This window comes from Sciurus carolinensis, chromosome 5, assembly GCF_902686445.1.
Source record: "Sciurus carolinensis chromosome 5, mSciCar1.2, whole genome shotgun sequence".
NCBI classification, from domain to species: domain Eukaryota; kingdom Metazoa; phylum Chordata; class Mammalia; order Rodentia; family Sciuridae; genus Sciurus; species Sciurus carolinensis.
In genome coordinates, this window is record NC_062217.1 from 113,327,481 (window position 1) to 113,351,350 (window position 23,870).

At 37.6% G+C, this 23,870-nt stretch overlaps 1 protein-coding gene across 7 annotated transcripts in view; it reads right to left on the minus strand.

Moving 5' to 3' along the window:
* Positions 1 to 23,870, minus strand: part of Rhobtb1 (Rho related BTB domain containing 1) — a 129,725-nt gene that overhangs the window by 73,462 nt on the left and 32,393 nt on the right. For 3 of the 7 annotated variants that reach the window (XM_047552915.1, XM_047552917.1, XM_047552914.1), the window contains exon 3: positions 104 to 154. The exons of 1 other annotated variant lie outside the window; for it this stretch is intronic. The gene's annotated coding sequence lies outside the window, so the exon portion shown is untranslated. Of the gene's footprint in view, positions 1 to 103; positions 155 to 2,156; positions 2,395 to 2,847; positions 2,868 to 23,870 lie in introns of those variants that run through there. 3 more of the 7 variants (XM_047552918.1, XM_047552913.1, XM_047552920.1) reach the window with 3 other exon arrangements.

A 23,870-nucleotide genomic window follows, 5' to 3' on the forward strand; every position in this document is an offset into this window, starting at 1 on the left:
AAGACAAAAGACTAAGAAACCTGTTCTAAAATGCTTGCTCAGAATTAAGACACAGGATGTCATCTGTCTGTCTGTGGTCAAAAGTTTGCACAAAAACACTGACCTGGCTTGCTGGAAGTGAAGAAGAGAACACCCTGCTCACAGCGGGACTTACCTGCACAAAAGAAAGAAATACTTTATAAATCTTACTGTCAGGAGCACAGTTGCTTGCCCTTCTCCCCACAAAAGGGTAGAATCCACTTTACTTCTGCTAAGTGCCAGTGCAGAAGTGGCATTTCTGTGGGTCAAATTCATCTTGAAATAGCTAGGTTAACATTTTGTAGCATTTGTGAAAATACATTTCTGAGCATTTTGGAATGATAAAAAAAAAAAAAAAGCATTTGGCCACAAACTCATGCATGGGGAAAATGACAACTTTATAGGCAGTTTACAATGCAGAAGTTACAGAAGTGGGCATGCCATTCCTTCAAAATAGAATTTTAAGACAACATAATTGCAACTAAAGTCTAAACAACTTCTGGTTTTTCTTACTATATTTGTATGTTTAACAAATTATATTATTATTTCAATAACACCAATCTGTTATGTGTGTTTCTATTCCTAGGTCTGTGATCACACACTGCCCTGTGTACTTAATATTTATACTACCTTCAAAATCTGGGAAAATAACAGTAATAAGCAAGATTAGAAGAACATTGACTGTGATTTTATTGCTTCCCAATCATTTTTCAAAGCCTTTCATACTGGGATCAACTGGTTGAACATGTTTCCCACTAATATGTCCAAGACATGATCCAGGAAACCTTGTTTAATGTAACAATTTAATTCTCACTCCACCTGTGGAGCAGAATGCGGATGTTATTTATAATGAAAAGAGCTTGGGTTTATTTTCTAGTATCCACTGACTCTCTTGGCATCTAAAAGCTTATTGGAAATGAAACCCAAATTTCTAAATAGTGTTTGTAAACAAATTTATTAGCCTATTGACCTTTCTACTATCTGTTGATAATGAGAGGCCTCATACAAAGATGAAAACCGATAAACTCAGTATTGTTTTTGCAGTTTAGAATGTTTCCTGTAGAATATGCAGCACAGCCCTGGTTGGGGGCGGGGGAGGGGGGTCCAAACCAATGAAACCTCAAGGGAAACATTTGGCTAACGATCAGCAGGGCTCCCAGAACAGCACAGGTTGGGAGAGTTCAAAGTTAGGGTAACTTTTCTAGTCTTAACTTCCTAGAGTTTTCTAGATCTTGATGCTTCTGAGCATATATCAACCTTCATGCATTTTTCCCCCAGCAAATGTGTACAGTCAGCTCCAGAGGCACAGCTTGTGTGCTGACGTGCAAAGCCAAGTCAAAGCCCTGCGCTTGGCGCTCTCTTCTAACTTTCTGGCTTGTCCAAGTCTAAATATTGACATTGCTCCTCAGTTGAGATGTTTGATACTGCTGGGGATGGAAACGAAGCAGCTAACAGTAGGATCTAACGATATATTTTTACACATTTGTGCCTTCCTTCATTTCTTTTTGGGGGAGGAGGTTGGATTCTCTTGTCCCCACCCACCCCCCCAACCACCCCGAGAGTTTTCCCCGAAAGCTGAGCACACAGATCCAAGGTAAGGCGTGTGCAAGCCCCTCATGGCAGCTCCTACTGTTGTCACAGCAACTCACAACAGATTCCATAGACACGGGGTGTGGGGTAGAAGGGAGGGAACGCCAACTGTGGGCTCCAGTCAACTCTCAAAGGGTGCGAGCGCCAAAAGGGCCAGCGAATCCCCCTTTCCAGGTCCTCCGGATCCCCACCACTGTCCTTCGAAGAAAAAGAGCTTTCTTGTCGGCGCGGCACCACCCCCTCCCGGCGCAGCCTGCTAAGGGTGCCGTTGTACATTTTCTGAGCTCCAAGTTAGGGGCGCGGCTGGGCGGGCACTCCTAGAAATCTCTTCTGCTTGCCTCTGATGGGAAGGTACCCGGCCTCACAGAGAGGCGAGGGCGGCCCCTACAGCAGCTTTGTCCCACAACTCACTCTCGGGGTGCTGCTGGCCGCTTGGCACGGCCCCAGGCGCCCCCACCTGCCACCCGCGGAGGCCAGGGTGGTGGGGGCTCCAAGGCTGCTGTTCAGAGAAGTTTCATACCGTAGCGCACTCACGACACAGAACCTACCCTGAAGCCGAGCGAGACGCGAGCTCTCTCCGCCTTCAAGGGCCAGGCGGGAAGCAGGGGGCCCTGCCACTCAGCAGCAGCCACGGCTGCGCGCGGTCGCGGGTGTGCGCGGCCCCTGCGCGCGGCGCGCCGCCCGCCGCCCAACTTTGCACAAAGGCAGCATGGCACTGTCTTGTCTCGCCTGCCTCGCCTCGCCGGCTCGCCCAGCCGCTGCCGCTCTTCCCCGACCCGGGCGAGAGGGGCTCGCCCCTTTCCACCGCTAGCCCTCCCCTTCTCCTGTCCCCACCCCGCTCCCAGGCGGTGCAGCCGGGCGGAACCGAGCGCCCGGCACCTAGCTCCGACGCTGTGGCGGCCGCAGCTAGCACTGTGACGTTAGCAGCCTTCGCGGCTATTTATATCCACACGATTGGATTTCATTCATGAAACCAGGGCCTGGTGTGTCTGTGCTCTGGGGCGCGAGTGGCAAAGGTGCCTCAGTTTTACGCAGACCCGAGCAGCCTCGGCTCGGAAGCGGACTACCCGGGACAAACAGGCGCAAAGCACAGGAGACCCCGGCCCTTCTGGAGAGAGGCCGCGAGGGGAGGGTCTGAACGACCTATGCCCACGTCCCCCATTCCCAACACCCCACCCATTCCTGCACATCTGTTGGCCCTTTGTCCCAGGCTCTGGAAAAGTAAGTTGGGCCACTAACCGGCTGGGCAGCATGGCTTTCTTCCCCCTAGGAGCTGACCGGCCGCGGACTCCGAGGGAGGACATTGGCTTTTGTTTCAAAACCGAGCCCAGCTGCTGACTAAGGGCTGCGTTAGCCCAGCCTCCTCCTCCCCTGGGCGGCTGCACGTGCTGGCTGGCTCTCGCCCCTTTGCTACCTTCCCCTGCAACTTGGCTCGAGGGGTCCCCACAGCGGGGCATAGGGACACACCTCTGTCCCAGACCCAAATAAAGAGGCGATTTACAACCGCTTTCAAATGCTGAGTGAAGGGGTGAAATTGCCTTCTGGTCTCTCAGGTATTGTCAGAATTCTTGGAAGTCCAAAACCAGCCCTTCCCTCCACAATGAAACTTCACACTCTTCCAGTTTCTTCTTCTTCTTCTTCTTCTTCTTCTTCTTCTTCTTCTTCTTCTTCTTCTTCTTCTTCTTCTTCTTCTTCTTCCTTCTTCTTCTTCTTCTTCTTCTTCTTCTTCTTCTTCTTCTTCTTCTTCTTCTTCTTTCTTCTTCTTCTTCTTCTTCTTCTTCTTCATGCGTTCACATAGTAAATGCTTATAGAGTGCCTACAGGATGTTACTGCCAAGCTCTAAGGATGTGACAGTATATACAACCAACCTGTTCCCTGACCTCAGGGAGCTTTTAGTCATCCTGCTAAAATTAATATGCTTTAAAACCCCCTCACTCACAACCCCTAAACAGACAACTGAGCAATAAAGGTGCAACTGTGTCCAGCTATCTTAAAGGATATATTCATTTAATAAACTTAATTGAGGCTGAGTATCAAGGACTTGAGACACAAAGACAGCACCAATGTACCCTTGGTCTTAGCAAGTTCTCAAGTAGGTAATGTGATACCATATGGACAGGGAAGGGAAAAATAAGCCATATTTTACATAAGGGTCATATCTTTGTTCTGTCCCCCCAAAACACCCCAAATAACAACAACAAAAATATGTGAAAACATTTCAAAGGAAACAAACCTTTCTGTCCCTTGGTCTTTTCCAGGAAACCATTTTCAGTTTCCCAGGTGGATTACTCTCTCCACCCAGAATTTAAGATGAATTTCAGGTCATTGAGTATTTCTACTCTCCCTCCATTAGTTCACACACATATTCTCTTCTTAGGGGTTAAGGCTTGCCTCATACTCCAAAAACCATGGACATGGAGAAAATGTTTCACAAGGAACCTGCTCTGTTTAAAACATCCTCACTGCAACATTGTTGGAAACAGTTATCAAGACCCTAATCTTTGACACCATGAAGACAGGGTAGGGAAAAGTCAAGTAGGAGTGTCTAAAGAACTTCAACACAGATACACAAAGGTCTGAGCACTCACTTTGCACAAACTGACTTCCCTTAGTCTATTTTAAAATGACTCCATTTTGAAAGGCTTAATCAATATATATTCCTTTCAGGAACACATTTCCTGGGAAAAGTTAATTAACCCTGTTCACTCCTAGCAATCACTCCTCTTCATTGCAAGCTATTTCTTTTCAAAATGCCCTGGGGGCTAAGAAATAGGATAGTAACTCAAATGTGTTACTGCCCTCATATGTGGCTGGCGCAGGGCTATGCGGTTTAAAACCTATTTTTCTCATCTAATCTGCACAACTGAGGAAGCAGATGCTATTATTATCATAAACATTTTAAAGATAAGGTAACTTAGGTACAGAAAAGTTAATTTCCTGAAGTTTTGACAGTTGTATTTGCATCTGGGTCATTTTGTGCCAAAGTCTTATTTTATCTCACCTGCTTTTTGTGTGTGTGTGTGTGTGTGTGGTATGGGGATTGAACTCAGGGCCTTAATGTTTGTGAGGCGAGCACTCTACCAATTGAGCTATCTCCCCAGCCCTCTCACCTGCTTTTTAATATCCTGCCTTTCCTCAGTGTCTTCCATTTCCTCAGTTACAAATTAAAAAGAGTTAAGTGGCGTGCCTCTCTTAAGTAACAGGCAGGTGCTGAGAGCAGAAAGACACCTACATAAGGACTCTAGTTGACAGGTCATTGCCTTTTCCTCCCAGGGGTCACTAAAGCGCTCGGGCTTCCTAATGACATTCCTTCTGAAGGGTATAAAGATCAACTAGTCATTTTGGAATCGCACCTAAATCTAAGGGAAACCGATTGGAAGAGTTTTCAGGAAAATAAAGTGGTATCAATAGCAATTCAGATATGGTGGAAGAAAAGTCCTTGTTCTGGGAATTTTTTCCAAGCAAGGGCTGAGAGATAAGAAAGACAGACATTGCCTCATGGTTATGTAGCCCCTAAACATTACTTATAAAACCTCCAATTTTGGAAACATTGGAGAAAATGCAGCAAATTGTAAAGACTGTATTTTGCAACAGGAAAGAAAAGGAACAATAGCAAATAATTCCTAGAATCATAGCCATGAACATTCTCTCTGTTTTTTATTAGCACAAAAAATACATCTTTGTATGTTAAAATTGTTGCGTGCTAAAAAAATCATAACATTTGCTTTAAACATAAACATTGGTATATAGGTGGAATTAAACTGAAATTTTGTCTAAATATTTTCATATTTGTGTTAAACAAAAGTGATTTGAAAAAAATTTTTTAAAATTTTTAGTTGTCAATGGACCTTTATTTATTTGATTTTAAAATTTGAGTGACTTTTATCAGTCATTAGATGAAAAAATATCTACACTCTACATATAGAACTGTTCTGTAATCACAAAAGAATTCCCTTATGCTACCCCCTTGTATTTGCCTCTCCCAATCACTAACCTGTTCTTCATTTCTCGAGTCTTATCATTGAGACTTCTATTAATGGGAACATACGGTGAGTAATGTTTTGATTTTTTTTTTTTTGACTAAGCATACTACCCTTGTGGTTCATCCAAGGTGTTCTGTCTATCAATGGTTCATTCCTTTTTATTGATGAATAAATTTCTATTGTATGGATATACCAGTTTATTGACCCAAAGAAGGACATTTGAGTAGTTTCCAGTATTTTGCTATTGTGAAAAACACTTAAGCAAACATTTGTATATAGGTTTTTGTGTGAACATAAATTTTTTCTTTGGGGTGAATGCCCAAGGATTCAATTGCTGAGTCACATACTATATAAACTGTTGGAGTAGCGACTGTACCCTCTTACATTCCCACCAGCAATGTGTGAGACATCTACAAATCCTCATCAGTATTTGGCATAATACTTTTTAAAACAAAATTTCGGTTCTAATAGTTGTGTGGACAAGCTATTGTCATTTTAATTTGCATTGCCCTAACAGCTAACAGATTGAACATCTTTTTATGGGTTTATTTGCCATCATTTTGTCTTCTTTGCTGAAATATATGTACATGTCTTTTGCCCATTTTACAGTTGGATTGTTTGTATTTTTACTGTTGAATTTTTAGGATTTTTTGGTACATATTCTGGGGTTACGATTCTCTAATTGTAAGGTAAATACTGCATTAGAAGATAATTCTCTTTTCTATTCAATTGCTGTTGTTCAGCATTTCTACTGCCATAAGTTTTATCAAGAATATTATTAAGTATGGTTAAATACTTACATAAAATTATAGACGAAAGTCTTTTCAGGTTTATTGTGTCCCTGCATTTCAGCCTTCTATAACGGACTCTGACACTGAGACCCCAGCCACGTGGAGCAAAGACTGATCTCGGCGCATGCGCAGACGCTACCTCCTGCAAAACATGCACCCTCCTAATCTAAAAGGGCAGCAACTCCCTTCTGGCTGTCTCTGCCTAGGATGCTGAAATTAATGCTGTTGTTGACTTTTTGGAGGAAATTATCCTAGGTGACAATTTCCATTTGTTACAAGAAACTTCATGAACAAGTATTCACAGGGGTTTGAAGACATGGAAGGGAATACACTCACCAATAGAACTATCCTAAAACATGGATGTGTTTGGTTAAAAAAAGGTCTGTTGAAAAACAGCTGTTGGAGTGATTTCTAGAGTTAACAGCCAACAACTTTGTGACTAAAAATGAAGTGGCTGGTTACATGTTCAACATGCTGCTGCTTACATTTACGGACATTATAGCTTTTGAAGAAATGTCTTGGACTCCAGAGAACAATACAGAGGTTGGGCAATGGACTTACACTGTAGTTTAGTGGCAAATCCTCTGTAATAGGGTTCATGGAGAACATCGAGATTCCAATAGACTGGGCTGGGCGCTGGCTAATGATGAGGGACAGGAAAGAGTGACTCTGTTCTGGGGTTCTTAAGTACTGATGCTTTAAGTATTGATGAATCAAAAAGAAAATGATCTCCTGAGTTCCCTGGTTCCCTGAAACATTGTACACAGTTACTTTAGTTCTACTATCAAAGTAAATGCTTCTCGCAGACCATATAGCCCATCTCGTAGAGTGCCCGCCTCTCATGCTGGAGGCCCGGGTTCGAGTCCCCAGCACTCTGGGTTTGTGGAAATTCCCAAGAAATGAAAACACCCTCCCATCGTCAAAGTAAATGCTTCTCCAAGATTCTTCTTGCTGGGGCAAGGTGATGTCCAACATCCCATTTGGGGGCCATTTCCCCAGCATTCATATTGTTGACATGTCAACTATACAGAATAACTGACCCTTACCACCCTTTCTGTCCCAAATATCACAGACAGGCTTTGCCTGCAGTTGTCTCTTCACAGATCTTTCACTTGAATAAAAGTGAAAACACTTCAATCTGAGTGGCCCATGTGTGTGGGGGTTTGGACTACTAAGATGTCATACAAACCAGCTCTGAAGATCTCTGAAGCTCCTATTTTCTACCTGCCGTTCTGGAAGAAGTCAGAGCTCATTTTGGCTGTGACAATCAACTGAAAACCATGTCCTTTACCTAAAATCTGCAAGTGGAAATTGATTTCAAGTCTTGGATTTGTAGTCCAGTGTGTATCGCTATTGGTCTTGATATAATTTCTAAGATAAGCTGCTTTATAATTTTTTTTTTTATTTTAAAGCCTTGTTTGGGAAAAAAACTTTTTACAGATGAATTCTCAGGCTAACAGCATTAGAGGCTATGTGCTTTTTAGTCTCTGAAGGCAAAATATATTTTACATTGTAGTTCCTATTTTACTAAGCATCAATGAATGAAGGCTATGTAGAAAAAGGGATTTTTGTATAGCATGTTAAATTATTTGTGTAGATTGGCATAAAGTCCTTTCTGTATAGATCCAGTCCTTAGGTTTTCTGTTGGGATAGGATGAGTTTCATAAAACTGTGATTTTGCAAGCTCTGCAAGTCTAGCTACATTCTTCTTCCTGTCAAAACCTCTTCTATCAAGATAGTGTTCCAATGGTCTAGCTCAGCATGCATAAGAGGAGGTAGCAGACAGCAATTATGGTCAACTCTCTGACTTTGTTCAGGTATGGCATTACAGATTGAAAACATGTACATCTCTTGAAAGGAGAAAAACACAATAGTCAAACACCCAATATGTAGCTTTGGCTTTTTAAAGGTAAAAATATGATTCTTTACTAGAAAAAAAAAACTTACTTGAAAGGGACATTTATTTCAGGAACAAACTAATATTATAGTCAAAAGGTTTAATGCTATACTTCAACTTTACCTAATTAAAAATAAATTATATGTATCATAGCATATTTAAGCCTACCTTTTTTGACCAGCCATTTTATATAATACCTGTTTCCTTTATTAAACAGCTAAAAATACAAAACAAACCCTATGCTGCCAAACCAAAAAAACCAAAAACCCTAAACATAACATATTAGAGGAAGCACAGAGTAGAAGAAAGATAAATAAAGCAGAATTGTATTTTGGTCATTCACTAATTAACTATGTTATTCTGCTCTAGTTTCTTAACTTTCCACACCACAATGTTCCACATATGAACAGGAATAATAACTTTCTAAAAATTGTTGAGAACTAAGTGAGATAAAAAATGTCTTATAAAATGTGAACTTCTATAAATACTGGTAAGTGTGTAAATGGGCCCATTAAGAGGGTATTTAAAAGTTTTGTTCAGCACAGGGAATCATTTGATTTGGGAGTACCAAATATTTATTGTAGAAGAAATATATCAACTACATCATTCCCACAATTCACCCCACCCAATACTGACTGAAACCACTATGAATGTATGTGTGTTCATGTAGTATGTGTGTGTGTGTGTGTGTGTGTGTGTGTCTGTCTGTCTCCAACAAATTCTGTGAGGTATAAAGTTTTGAGTATTTTACTCTGTTATTGACTTGGAACTGCTGTGTTTTCCCAAACTATAGAAGTGAGCTACACTACATGCAGAAACTAGAAGAGTATGTGGACTACAAATACACACACATACCTCATTTCAGAAAAATAATTCCACCTATTTTCTTATATTTTTCTGCTTACCAAGCATCTTTAATACATGTCAATTAATCTTTATGACAACTTTGAGAAATATCTCCAATGTGAAAAATGGGGAAAGGACATTTCTCCAGAGGGTAAAGCATTTTGCTCTTAGCAGAGGGGGAACCAGAAATACTGACTAACCCAGAATTCTAAGCCTGAGCTTCTGACCTTGTGGAAGTAAATATCCTTAAGTAATTTAGTATATAGTACACTAACCTGTATATAGAGTCCTTTAACAGGAATTCAAGTTTTTATAAACATTCCCGCTCTGGAAGGAGACCTAACAGTCTCTAGAAAAAAAGCTAAATGATGAAGTTTTTCTTTACTTCTTTCATAATCATTCCTAATCAAAATGCACAGAGAACCTGACTCCTTGTCCAGGTCTTAAGAACATCCATCTCCAGGCACACAGCTCTTCAGAGTAAATATTTATGTTTACTTTAATATTTCACATGACCTAAATTTACCACTTGGTTAAGCTACCCTATATGGACAAGCAGTTAACTGTATGACATGAGCAGGTAAGCACTTCAGGATCAGCCATGAAGGTAAACAATCCATTAGCTTGTAAACATGAACGAGTGACTCCTGGGATCAGGGACAAAGTCTCACTTCCCATCACAACATCAATCTTAGAGAAGTCTGAAGTTTTGGTGAGAGGCATTGAAGCTTCACTGGATCTCCACCAACGGTGTGTTGGATATCATTATGGACAGTAAAGTCCATAGTAAAAAGTTTTTAATACAGTTTGAGCATCCCTAATGTGAAAATCTGAATTACTTTAAATTCTGAAAAATTGTGAGCATCCCACGTGTTAAGTCAAGTAGAAAATTCCATACTATGAAACATTGTTCCATGCATAAGATTATTAAAAATATAAAATTACCTTCAGGGTATATGTATAAGGTATATGAAACATAAATGAATTTATGTGTTTAGACTTAGATTCATCCCCAAGAGAGTGCATTAAATGTTTACAGATACTCCCCAAATTTAAAATCTGAAACAATTCTGATTCCAAGAATTTTGAATAAATGATACTCAATGTGTAATGGCAAATGATAAAACATTTATAGGACTCTTTAGTTATAATTTCCTCTAATCACTTATACACATAGGCCATATGCATAACTTTGGACAAAGCTGTGATTTTAAAGGAAGAGTGGCCTTCATTTGTTCTACTGTAATCACTGCCAAAATTGATCATCCATAAAAACAGTATTTTGAGATCAAGAAAATGTTTCACAAAGATTAAACACCAAGATCACCACCAGATTTCTTAATCAGTAGCAATACAAGATAACATTTAAGAAGCACTGCCTGTGTGTTGGGCATGGTGTTGAATACTTTTACATTCATTAATTCCTTTGCAGAAGATGTACTATCATCCCCATCTTGTAGATGAGGAAGCTAAGGGTCAGAAAGGCCAAGTCACTTGCTAGTCATTTGCTACAGGTCAAATACCTCTTAATATTTTTTATTTTAAAAACCTTAGGGTAGGTTAGAGGTTGAGTAGAGTTGAAGGGAACTGATTCTTATGAGGGGAGAACTTCAGGATCTCATGGTCTTTGACAAGTGGCCAACACCTGTGGATGGGTGTCTACTACCAATTCAAAGAAAACACATAATTTCCAGGAAAATTCACCATCTTTAGGGATTCCACTTCCTAATGAAACAATCAGGATACTTCAGTGATTTCTCCTTGTGCCGGCTATGTCATGTTGATAAGAGGGGGAAAACAGGCAGAAAAAACAGCCTGTTGTACCAGATTGAATATCTATAAAATCTGATTTTAAAATGTAGGCAACATGGGTAAGGTAGGGACATAGGCTTCCAGTGAGGATACCACTTATTCAAGTAAAGAATATTTCTTGCTGTTTTTATATTCATATCTGTTGATTGGAGGAATAAACTAGACACACATGACCCAATTAGCTTGAAAATGATGCTTCTTTCTTCTTGATTCTTGACCAACAAAATATCCTTGTTAAACACCTTGATTCTCTCTCATTTCTCTAAGTCATATGCCACCAGAGGGGATAGTAGTGTTTGTGTGAGATGGATACCAAATGAGACACTCCTCGGAAACAAGAAGCACCTAATTGACTCTTTTCTTAGCGGTTTTCAATACTTTAACCCAAATAACATCACTCTTTAATAGAAAGGTGATGTATCATGTACTGTGACTATAGAGCTCTGCTTTCTGTAGAAAGGAATCTATCACAACTATTACTCCTTGAAGTATTATTCTTTGTACTGTGTACAATTCTAGGTTTTATATTTTTCATGTGAAACATTTTAGATGACCATTATCCTGGATAATCATTTATAAATAGAAACACACAGGTTTATGAAAAACATGCTGGAATGTGTACTCTTATATACCATTCATCAGTGAGGGACTGAGATCCTGATGGACTGTGAAGTGACTTGATAAAAGAAACATTAGCCAGTTTAATTTGAGCCTTAAATTTATTTTATTATATTCCATTAAATTCATTTTAATGTATTCCACTTCATTTTGATTTAACCAAAGTGGCAAACTATGCTAACTATATCCATTGCATTTTTTGACTAGGTATTCTTTTGGCACTACCCAGTACAGTGAACAATAGAGACAGCATGGTGGTGAGTCTTTGCCATTGGCCTGAGAGTCAGATAATGAGACGCTGGCCTGGCTGTTACCAGCTCCTTGTGGGAGAAGTTTCTTGAGCAAGTCACACCACTTTTCTCAAGGTCCAGTTTCCTCATCTGTTAAGTGAAAGTGCTCAGTCTGGAGTATAGATTATGGCATATTAGAGTTCCAGGATGAATACACGTTTTTTTTTTTTTTTTTTTTTAGGTTCTGGGGATTGAATTCAGGGGTGCTCTACACTGAGCTACATCTCCAGCCCTTTTTATTTTTTATTTTGAGACAGTCTCACTAAGTTGCCCAGATTGACCTCCAATTTGTGATCTTCTTGCCTCAGTCTCCCAAAGAGCTGGAATTATGGGCATGCACCACCACACCTGGCTACACTATTCATTTTAAAATCATTTAAAAAATACAGAAGACAGAGTGGCTTCAGAATGTGTTTCACACTTTTATTATTGAAACATTTTAAACTTATTCAATAAGCATTGAATTACTTCTTCCCTTGTACTTATTACTAAATTAAGCTGACAGTTTCATTAATTACTTATAGATTGTCAGTTGATTTGGTACAGTGCCAGATAAAATAGAAGGCACGCAATTATATTCAAATATTTCATGCAATATTTGGTATTTAAATGAAAAAATGTTTCACTGTCTAAAATTAAACGTCAATTGTGTCTTCTATTTTCATTTGCTCAATCTGACAATCTACTTAGATTGGAAAGGGTGAATGAAGAGGGAAGAAAATTGGATGGAAGAAAGGAAGACAAAATAATTTCTTTAATTATACAAATAATTAATTAAATAATAAATAGAAGGAGGTAAGATAAATTAGTCAAGCAGCAATTCCCAAAGTATGTTCTATGGAATAACCCTGAGTAAAAGTCTAATGAAAATAGCCATTTACTTTTTAAACAAATGGTCAAGTTACCCTTTCTTAAAGTTTTAGTTTATTACTAGACTTCTTCGGGAATTTATATGTAAAATTAAATAGGCATTTATAAGAAGGAAATCATCTAGATGAGCTACCTGTACTTATTTGACAAGGGGGTTCTCTGTTGTCTTAAAATACCTATCATCAATTCATAGTGTTCTATGGAACACACTTGGTGTGCATCAGAATAAATAATATAAATAGCATATGGCATGGATCATTCATGGCAAATGTGTAATGGCAAGGATTTTTTTCCTGATTGGGAGGACATATGGGTCACTGTGGTCAATTATTCAAAGATTATCTGTCCTGGTTACCCCAAATCGCAGATAATTGCCAGCTATCATTACATGGCACAAATACTTCCATTTGAATTAGTTCAGTGTGTGCCAGCAATGCTGCTTACAAAACACTGTTATTAGGGTAGCACAGGAACAGCTGACTCAGAATTAGAAAGCATTTCCTTAGCTTAAATTTATGGTCTACAATGAGTGACAGATACTCAGAAGAGTTCAGAGTTTGACTGCAAATGAAATAGAAACACTAAGCTTGTTTACAGCTTGGAAAAGTACATGTCATGATCATGAAAAGTAAGTGTGTGCTATCATGGTATTTCTTATTTAAACATTTTGTTTAACTTATACTAATTTTTGTCATTGATTTTCTCAACTGATATACTAAATTACTACTACTGCATGGTATTCTTCAGAAGTTTTACAGTGGCCTCATTTATTAACTAAGCTGGCAGTACTTACTCCTTTGAGTGACTGCAATTGTTCCCAATTTGGTTGCAATGGTGTAACCACCACTAAGCCTTAGGAGTCAACCCAAATCTCTCCCTCTCCAATCCTCAAAATCAACAACTTTAATCAAATACTAAAATGATATTTAAAATGCTAAGAGGCAGACCCAAGTGAATAAAAGGGAGAAACCAAAATTTTGGGGTGATGTATCATTTAGTAACCCATTTCTGAATAAATGAAAGAGTGTGCATAACATTTTTTTCAACAGTAGTAATAACAATTCTTTTTGAATGCTCACTCTGTAGCTGTCACTGTTGAGTGCTTTGTCTCAGTTGATCCTCATGGCAATCCTGCGAGGTAGTTATCATTCCCTTTGTATAGTATTATGGTTTGGAATATGAAGTTTCCCCCAAGACTCAAGTTTTGAAGGTTTGTTCCCCAATGCAGCAATGTTCAGAGGTAGAAATTCAGAAGTAGAAAAGTGATAGGATCATGAAGGCTCTGACCTCATCAATGGATTAATCCATTGAGGGATTCATATTTGATGGCATTTATGGGAGGTGGTGGAAACTGTAGGCAGTGAGGCCTAGTGGAAGAAGTAGGTCACAGAGTAGCTGGTGGCATGCCCTAGAAGGGCAATACATCTTATCTCAGGTCCCTTCCTTGTTCTTGCTCTTTCTTTCTGCTTCCCAGTCACCATGAGGTGAGCAGCTTTGCTCTGTCATAACCTTCCACCATAATACTCTTTCTTACAACAGGCCCTAGGCAATGGAGCCACCTGACTTGACTGAAACCTTTTAAACCATAAACCAAAATGAATCTTTCATTTTAAGTCCCCCCTGCTCAGTTATTTTTTCACAGCAATAGAGCTGACTAACCTATATAGATAGGCAGACTAAGAGGTAAGGAGAGGTTAAGTCACTTGTGCAAGATCACATCCCTAGAAAAGGGTGCTCAAGGATTAAAATTCCAATTCTAAAATCAAACTCAAATTCATAATCACAATACAATACTGCTCAGAGTGGAAGGCTTTATTGAATGTCTATTCTGTGCTTTGCCAGAACAGATAAAAAAGCCCTCTGTTAATCTGATTAAAAAGTCAGTAATCAGGTCTTCAAGACATGGGGTTAAAAGACAGTACAGGGAAGAAAAAGACTAATGCTGAAGTACAGGAGGTAGATAAGTCAAATATCTACAAAGGAAAGAAATTACAGGAACTTGTTTCCATTTCTACACACGTAAGTTTAAAGCCTGAATTTTTTTCGTTTTGAGTACATTAATATAAGGAATGCTAGTGGATTCTAAGTTTTCTAAAAATTTATCCAGTATAAAAATGTCAAACACTCATTTCTTCTAGAAACCCAAAGTTTCTGAGCCCAACCCTCTTACAAAGGAAAATACGTTTTAATTTTAAAAGGTTTTGGGACCATGATATCACAGAAGTCAGAGGAACTAATTTGTAAATTTTATTTTAGGAGTAAGCATAATTGGATCTATAAGGTAAAACCTGGAATTAAATCTCTGGATGGATCCAGATTTCTAAAACATTGTTTCAAAAAATCTTACAAAACATCCTCCATCAACCACATCTTCAACAGATTACAGATTAGGAGTTTTAAATATGAATGATTTAATTTTAAAAATTAATATGAAAGCATTAATACAGAAGCATTCTTAGTTAATTTGGTGGCCTCCAATGAGCCCATCTTCAGTATTTATCTACTTACGTGGCCTCTCCTTGGAAAGCCTGGCCCAGTGTGACCTGATTAGCCAAGAAAACAGAATGTGGTTGAGGAGAACTCCTATCAGTTCTGGGCCCAATCCTCAAGAGGATCTGGAAACTATGCAAACAGCTTAAGTGTCCATCAATGAATGAATGGATAAAGAAAATGTGGTATTTATATACAATGGAGTTTTATTCAGCCATAAAGAAGAATGAAATTATGTCTTTGCAGGAAGATTGGTGAAACTTGAGAACATTATGTTAAGCAAAATAAGCCAAACTCAGAAAGTCAAGGGTCCTATGTTTTCTCTCACATTTGGAAACTAGAGGGAATAAAGTAAAAGAAAGATTGGGTGGGAGCATCATATGAAAATCAAAGGGAGTTCAGTTGAGTAGAGGAAAGGGACTTGGGGAGGCGAAAGGGAATAGTATTGGCCAAATTCTCATTATATTGTGTGCATGTACAAATATGTAACAATAAATCCCACCATTATGTACAACTATAATGCACCAATAAAAATTTGGAAAACAATGACAAAACAATCCGTCCAAATAAAAACAGATATCATGATGCTTAGGACAAAAAGAAGAAGAAGACCTGGCTGCTTCTGCTTTTAAACCCTGAAGGAATTCACTCGTATCTCAAGAAGTTGAGCAACACTGGGGCTACCTTTCTTGAGACACCTAACCTAGCTAAATGGAACAGTCCTGTGGATGACAAATCAGGCCTCAAATAGCCTAAGGTGAGATCCCAGCTGAGAGCCAGCACCAACTTACCAGCCAGCTGAGTGAAGCCACCTTGGAAGTGGATCTACCAGCCCCAGTTGACTACCTCAAGCTGATACCACGCAGTGCCACTGAGCTGTTCCCCAAAAGCCATGCCTAAGTTATAGAATTGTGATCAAATAAGTGAAATAGTTACTATTTTAAGCTACCAAACTTTGGGTGAATTTGTTATGCAAAAATATATACCAATAATTAGACCATAATTAGACCAATCCTTTCTTTTGTAGAAGATATTCATTCATTCATTTATTTATTTTATAAAATGGTAACAACTTTACCATGTAATAATCTTCCCTGTTCTCCCACTGTATTGGAAGAAGTATTCATTATTCAATAAATATTTGCCAAGTATCCCTGTTGGGGATTGTTGGACCTCAGATACCCTAATATGAGGAAAAAACTCAGAAGAACTCTTAGCATAACGGAAGAGGTAGAAAACTTGATATGGGCAGTATGTCCGTCTGTTTATCTGTGTGGCACAGCATTATGTATGTTCAGTGGCAGCACCAGGAAGGGATCAATGGATTCTGCCAGTGGTTGGGAAGGCCTTCAGAATCTTCCAGGAAATGTCTTATAAAGAACATTGCTTATTTTAAGTTTTGAAGGATGAAGGGAATGTTCCCAAGTGGAGAAAGATAGATAAGGAGAAGAGCCATTCCATCCTGAAGGAACAGTACTGGCAAAGTTCTGACAGCATGAAAGAATATGAGGAATTAAAGTTTTGAAAGTTTTGAGGAATTAAAAGTAGTCATATTTGGCCAGGTGCAAAGTGAAGTAATAAAGGTTATCTAGCTGCCTAAGAAGATAGAGGCCTTGATTGTCATGCTAGGGAGTTGGACCTAAGGACAAAGTGAAACCATCTGAATGATTTTTTAAAAAAACATTGTACTTATATGGGGTATAATTTACACACAGTAAAATATGCACATCTTAAGTTTAATGACTTTTTATATGTGTAAACACTGGAGTGTCCACACCCCAGATCATGATAAAGCCCAGGTTGCTCATGACACAACCTAACAAGGTTAGGTTGTATAAATACAGACCTACAAAACCTAAGAAAATATTAGAAAATAGAATGCATAATTTGTACAATTGCATATAGCTAAATGCAAGATCAAGTGGTCAGAATGCAAGGTTGATTTAACATTCAAAAATCAATAATGCAAATCACCACATTAATAGAACAGAAAATCAGATAATCATCCCAATAGATTTGATAAGAAACTGATGAAATTCAATACCCATTTATGATAAAAATGTTTACAAGAGCATTTAAAACCTGAGAAAGGCATATCTGCTCTATGCTGTTTAGAGTGGAAGGTTCGTGGTTCTTGTTTTAGGAATAGGAATTTAGAGTACGGTATACTCTGGGAAAAGTTTCCAGAGATGTGGGAGAAAGCAAAATCCACAGATATATAACTCTGCTATTTGAGGAACAATGCCAAATACTGATTGCCAACAAAGCAATAGATTTACTCCAGATCGCTTTAAAAGCTATGCAGACAAGCAAGGACTCTGACACAGAGTCCATTAAAAACGTGATTGCTCCACACATTGCAGGCAATAGTGCTAATGGATATTGCTTACATGTCTCTCAGCCTGGCTGCTGTATGCTGAAACAAAATTGAAAAAAAAAAATAGTTGAATAGCTCAGACCTACTGTGATGGCTCATGGTAATTAAGATAACAGGTGGATATCAGGAAGCCTGAGTGCTAGTGTTGTCTCTGCCACTTTCCATTTACCTGCACTTTAGAAAGACAGTTTCCTTCTCTGGGTCTGTTTCAGCAACTATAGATTAAGCAAATTAAGCTAGATGAGACTGGAAATGAGCTGGGATTTGTTTAATCCTGGTCTGTTCTCTACCACATATGTAGCCTGTGCCTCAGTTTCCATATCTTTACAATGGCAAGAAACTTGAACGTATTCTTTGAAGATTACATAAGAGTAAATGAGTGGAAGATTAACATATTCACTACACATATTAAGCACTCATTATAGAGATGTATTAATGTTTTTAAGAACCAACTATTAGGCTCTAAAATACCATGATGATAAACGCTAGACTAGAAATTCCAATCTGTTCTGACATGGAGATTGGTAGGTGTGGAAAGCTTTGAAATTCTGCCTCTCTTGCATATCATCACAGGTGGTACTGTAAGAAGCTTGATAATTTTAGCAGGAAGGAAAGCAGAAGGGTAGACATTCTTGTGTGATTTAATCTTGGTAATGTACCAATGATTTCATTACCATGTGCAAAAAGCTATGATGGCATTTCTTATACTCTGATAAGTACTAAGTGAAAAATCTAATTAAATGATGCTTCCATAGAATTTTCATAGAATGCAATTAATGTGACAACCAGAACCCCCTATTGATTGTGCTGTTGAATTTAATCAAATAGTATGCTTATGTAAGTATTATAACAGAGTCTGACGTCTGTAGTCAGACATGGTTTTTGCCAGTTGTAAATAAGGTACTCACACGAATTGGAAATTTAATAATATCCATGAATATCATAACATATTGAATCAAATAAATGACTGGGTTTTTTTTTCCCCAGAAAGTCATATTCATAATACCCGAGAATTTGAGCTATTTGATTGGACTGGATGTTTACACTGAAAATATTCATCAAAAGGATTTAAATAATATTTCTTTTGGATCATGTTCCTATCTATCTGGTGTTTTCTTATTTATGGACAATCGTAGTTCAAATGATAAAGAAGTTGTAATGATTACAATTGAATTGCATTTTCTGTGGTTTTCTGGACAGTACTGGCAGCTTGGTTACTGGTTTGGTGCCAGCGGATGTTATCTCTTAGTTGCTCCTCCATGCCTATCCCCTCCCATTCCCTTGAATATTCTTGAGCTAGTCATCATCACTCCAGAAAGATGCTCTATCACCACCCTGACCAGCAGCATTATGGTATTTTTCAAACTCTTATCTTCTTTACCTCTTCCTTAAGTTTTTATTGACTTGGGTTTGGGAGGTGGGTAGAGGAGTCACCAACATTGTTCTGTACTCAGAATCATCCAGCTCCTCTTTCCTACCCAACCTATCAACCAACTCAAGTAAGGGAGAGTGGGGCTGGCATTCTCAAAGGGCCCTGGGGTTTCATGGGTGACTTCAGTTGGTACTCTGTTGATGTTCAAGAGGCACTGTGGCATGCCATGCAAATTATACTCAGAACAGAGAGCCCATCAGTGGGAACATGTAGAAAAAATTCTAAGCAAGAAAGATTATTATTCTATTAATATGTTCTTCAAATGCTATTAAATATAGTGAGCATTATGTTTTAAAGAAATTGGTCATTTTTGTACCTGAGATTCAATGGTAGGACTGTTGTGAGTGTAAATTATCAAAATGAGTCACAAGTTAGAAAATATTTGCTGATTATAAAGCTTACATGCAGTCAGCAATCCTCAGTTCTTTTTTGGAACCAAAATTAAAATCTGGTTATCTGTGACTTTAAATAAAACCCTTCCCAATGGAAGAGACACTTTTCTAGCATAGATCATATATTAAAATATGCATAATTACTATATTTTTCTATTTAATATAAGTACATAGAAATGACAGAGGAAAGAAGATTGATGAATTAACAATAGCCATTAGTAGGTTCATCTCATTTCAAACTGAAAATGCAAAATAAAGTTAGGGGTATTTATAAAGTCTAAATTGGCTGTGTGTAGTTTATAAACAGAATATATTTCTTATTCAAAACATTATTTTTTAGGGGAAATTTCCACATCTGAGGAAGAAGCAAATTGCATAGTAATTTTTCCCACATAAAGTAAATATATATGCAAGCCAGGTGTGGTGGTGCACACCTGTAATCCCAGCGACTCTGGAGGCTGATGCAGGAGGATTATACATTCAAGGTCAGCCTGGGCAATTTAGTGAGACGCTGTCTTAAAAATAAAAAATAAAAAAAGGGCTGGGGTAATAGCTCAGTGGTAAAACACTTTTTTTTTTTTTTTTGTAGAGCACTCTGGAGTTTAATTACTAGTATCAAAAAAAAAATTCAGTCATATTTTTCTATTTTCCTCTAAAACTGTTCTCCATTTGAGAAGTACTTAAAAACTTCTGCATTTTGGTAGTCTCAAAATGATGTACAACTCTGAAAATAACAGCTGGACAGGCCAATTCTGAGCAAGTAGAAATAGTTTTAAAAATTCTATGTTCCTGGTCCAGTTGTAACAATTTTGTCTCCTTCCTGAGTCAGTCCTGCTTACATAAGCATAACTTCTATAGTGACAATACTATAATTCTACTCCTTTTATTCTTCAAAGCAATGTCACTTACAATATCCAGTAGTTTTGATGCATTTCAGCAAAAATATCACTCCCAATAAAGAATCAGACCATCATAAATACTTAGCAGTCATGATGTTTGAACTGAATGTCCATTTTCAAACATCTAAATAAAATTTTGATTGTAATGTAGACCTTGACTACAGAAGTTATGGCAGAATTCTCCCAGGAAGTATTGCAAATATATAATTTCCAGCTAAAACAAGCTGAATAAACAAGTGATCACATAGACAAACCACACCATTTGTTTTGACCAAAAGTTATGGCAAGGATGTTCTCAAAACCACTCACTGCTGTATGAGTAGATAGTTTTCATTGCTCTTTGCTCCATACATAAACCCAAATGGCTCAGCAAATATTGACTGAATTATAATTCTGACATCATTAATCTTTTACTTTGCATATTTGATGTTTGGATCTTGCTCCCAATTTCACAAGATGAGAAATGAATAAAGAAGTTTAATCAGCAAATAGTTCAAATACAATATGAGACATCCTGGAAGAAGAATTCACAGGTATTATAGGAGGCTTTTAGGGCAACCTTGCAAAAAGTCTTTTTTGAAAGTTGCATGCTTTGCATAAAAATGTCTGAGCAGAATAAAATATTTAAAGAGCAACATTAACTAAAAGAAAAAATCTCAGCACTAGAAAAGTGTGTACTCAGGCTCTTCCTTTGTCTGTCTAGGAAGGTTCCTGTGGTTCATCATCACCTTTTAAATATGAAGACATGTGTTCCACTGGAACAGGAAAAATATTTCAAACCAGAGATTCTCCAAAGGAAATTTGCTTTAAAACGAGCAAAAAATATTTTTGTTACATTGTTATCCAAATTCCCAAGCTGAGTACCTTCCTGTCATCCTTCCCTATATCAAGTAATTTAGTACCATTTCTAAACTGTAAGTTCCCTGAAGTAGTTTCTTGGTTCCACACATTAACAAATGTAGTATTTAATACAATGGTTCTTACACTTTAAATAACTCCCAAGTGTGTGAATGAATGAACGGGCCCTTGGTAATATTTGTGGATTGCTTCAATTTCCAATTAAAGAAAAAATAACCTTGATTTCTTTGTCTTGACACATCTTGCCACCTTTTCCAACCATCTCATGCTATTCTCAACCCTCAAAATGCATGAAAAATATATAAAAGGACCATTGAGGCTATGTGTGTAACATAAAAGAAACAATGATTTTTTTCAATCTTTGTAAAAATTAAACTCTACTGTTTTCTACTATTTAAGCTTTTCTAGTTCCATACCTTAGAAATGAACATGTTATTGTCAACTTCTTTACAGAAAACCAGATTTGTGAGTAAAGGGTGTGGAGGCAAGTTGGCACCAGAGAGGATGGGAGACCTATCATAAACCCTTGCCTGTGTTTTGGGACACTACTGCCCTCTAGGGGACATATGGAAAAATAAGCAAAGTCTCAAACTTCTAGAAATTTGAAAGCTTGGAAAATCATCTCGTCCATTCAATTTTTATTAAGAAAGATAATTAAAAATTAAAGAAATTTCATGGATAGCTGTATAACACTAAAAAAACTCCCAGTTGCATGCTTTTCTAGAGTCATCTAACTAAGAATCACTCTTCTAGCTAAAATGTTCTTTATTTTGTCTATCCTAATTTTCCTGCGGCATTTTAAACATGTTATTTCTTGTCCTATTAGGAAACAGCTGCTTACTATGACTAATGTGTTAGTCACTGTTTATACTTCAGCTTTTAGCTTCCAATGCCCCAGAAAACAGAAATCCCAGCTCCTTCCATCTTTCTTTTTGAAGTCAGTTTGTACAGAGGAAAATATGCAAACATTTCCAGAGTTGCCAAACTTACTTATTTCGTGGCAAAGAAGCTTCACTAACTTCAAGTGTGAAGAAAAGATCAACTTGTGATTTTTACATGGTGGATCCAATTTCAAACTTCTTTATAAAAAAACTTGAAAAATTAGGGATACTATTTATTGCAATTCTACTTTATATACAGATAATAGTCTATTCACCCATTTCTAGAGTCTTAAAGAATTATTTAAATTCTTTAAGAATTATTTAAATTCACTGACTAACATGAGATGGCATGAAAACAACATGCTAACTTAGACTTACAGAGAATTTTACAGAAAAAACATAGCACATATACATATATATGTGTATAGACATTGTACACATACTCCATGTTATATATGTAATATTTAGTGATATCAATTTGTTTTCCCAGTTATAGATATAATCACATTATGAAGACATTGTGAATCTAAAATTAGTGATAACAAAATTTTCATCTTTTTTTATTGTAAACAAATGGGGTACAACTTGTTTCTCTGGTTGTACATGAAGGTGTTTGTTAAATGATATTTTCAACTTATGATGGATTTATAGGGACATAAATGGTAAGGTGAGTGGCAACTGAATCAGAGTATCCCATTTTGCCATACACTATATTTATTTGTATTCAATAAGTGTTATGGAAACAATTAACTATTATGTTTATAATCTACTAGATGTCAATTATCTCTCAAGAATATTTATTTTGCTCATCTGTGTATTACCAGTATTTTGAATGATTTAATATTCTCCATCTAACAGTCCTTTAGGTAAGTGTTATTATCTTTAGTTTATAGATAAAGAAAATGACTAAGCATTTTGAGTTAACAGGTAGTAGGATTTAAATTTAAACCCAAGGGCACCTGTATTATTGACATGATGATATCTCTCTGCTTGTGTGCCTAGCACAGTGTCAGGCGTGTAAAAAAATTAATAGGGGTGCTTTTCCTGAGTAGTGTGCTCTCTGCTTCCAGTTGGGTATCTCAAGTGCCTCAGTGTGTGGAACAAAATAGGTCTTTAATAATTAATTATTGAGTGGGAAGTCTTGAGGACTTTCCCATTACCTTACTTCTCACAGTATATGCATGGAGGTGTAAAAATGTCACAAGACTAAATGAGACAGGTATTCTATGATGGAGGTTTCTAGCCATCTCTCCTGGAATTCATTTTCAGCTTAACTCAGGACATCTGATAGGTCACTGACTTGTCTTGTTGGCAATTTCATCATCCAAAGTCTGAGGAAATGAAAGGGGGAACTGATACTCCAAAAAAAATTGAATTCTGACTCCTAAGGGGGAACTGGTTGGCCATGCAGAAGCAACAGTATTCTTCCAGAAACAATAAATACATAGTTTTTAGAACTCTGACTTAAAATCAAACGAATATGGCAAATTTATGGAAACAGATTTTTAAAAGTTCAGGGAACAGATTAGAAGAATTTTACGGCATAAGAATTTGAAAGAGAAAATGCCTTGAAAAGATCGTTTGCAAAAATTCTAGACATACCAAAAAAAAAAAAAAAACACTTAATACTTAGTTTTCTCTGGAAGTAGGATTATGAACAATTTCTTTTCAACTTTATCTTTTTAAGTTGTCTATATAGTGATTTTATTTTTTTTTTTTTTTTTTTTTTTTTTTTTTTTTTTGGTACTGGGGATCGAACTCAGGGCCTTGTGCTTACCAGGTAAGCACTCTACCAGCTGAGCTATCTCCCCAGCCCTTATATAGTG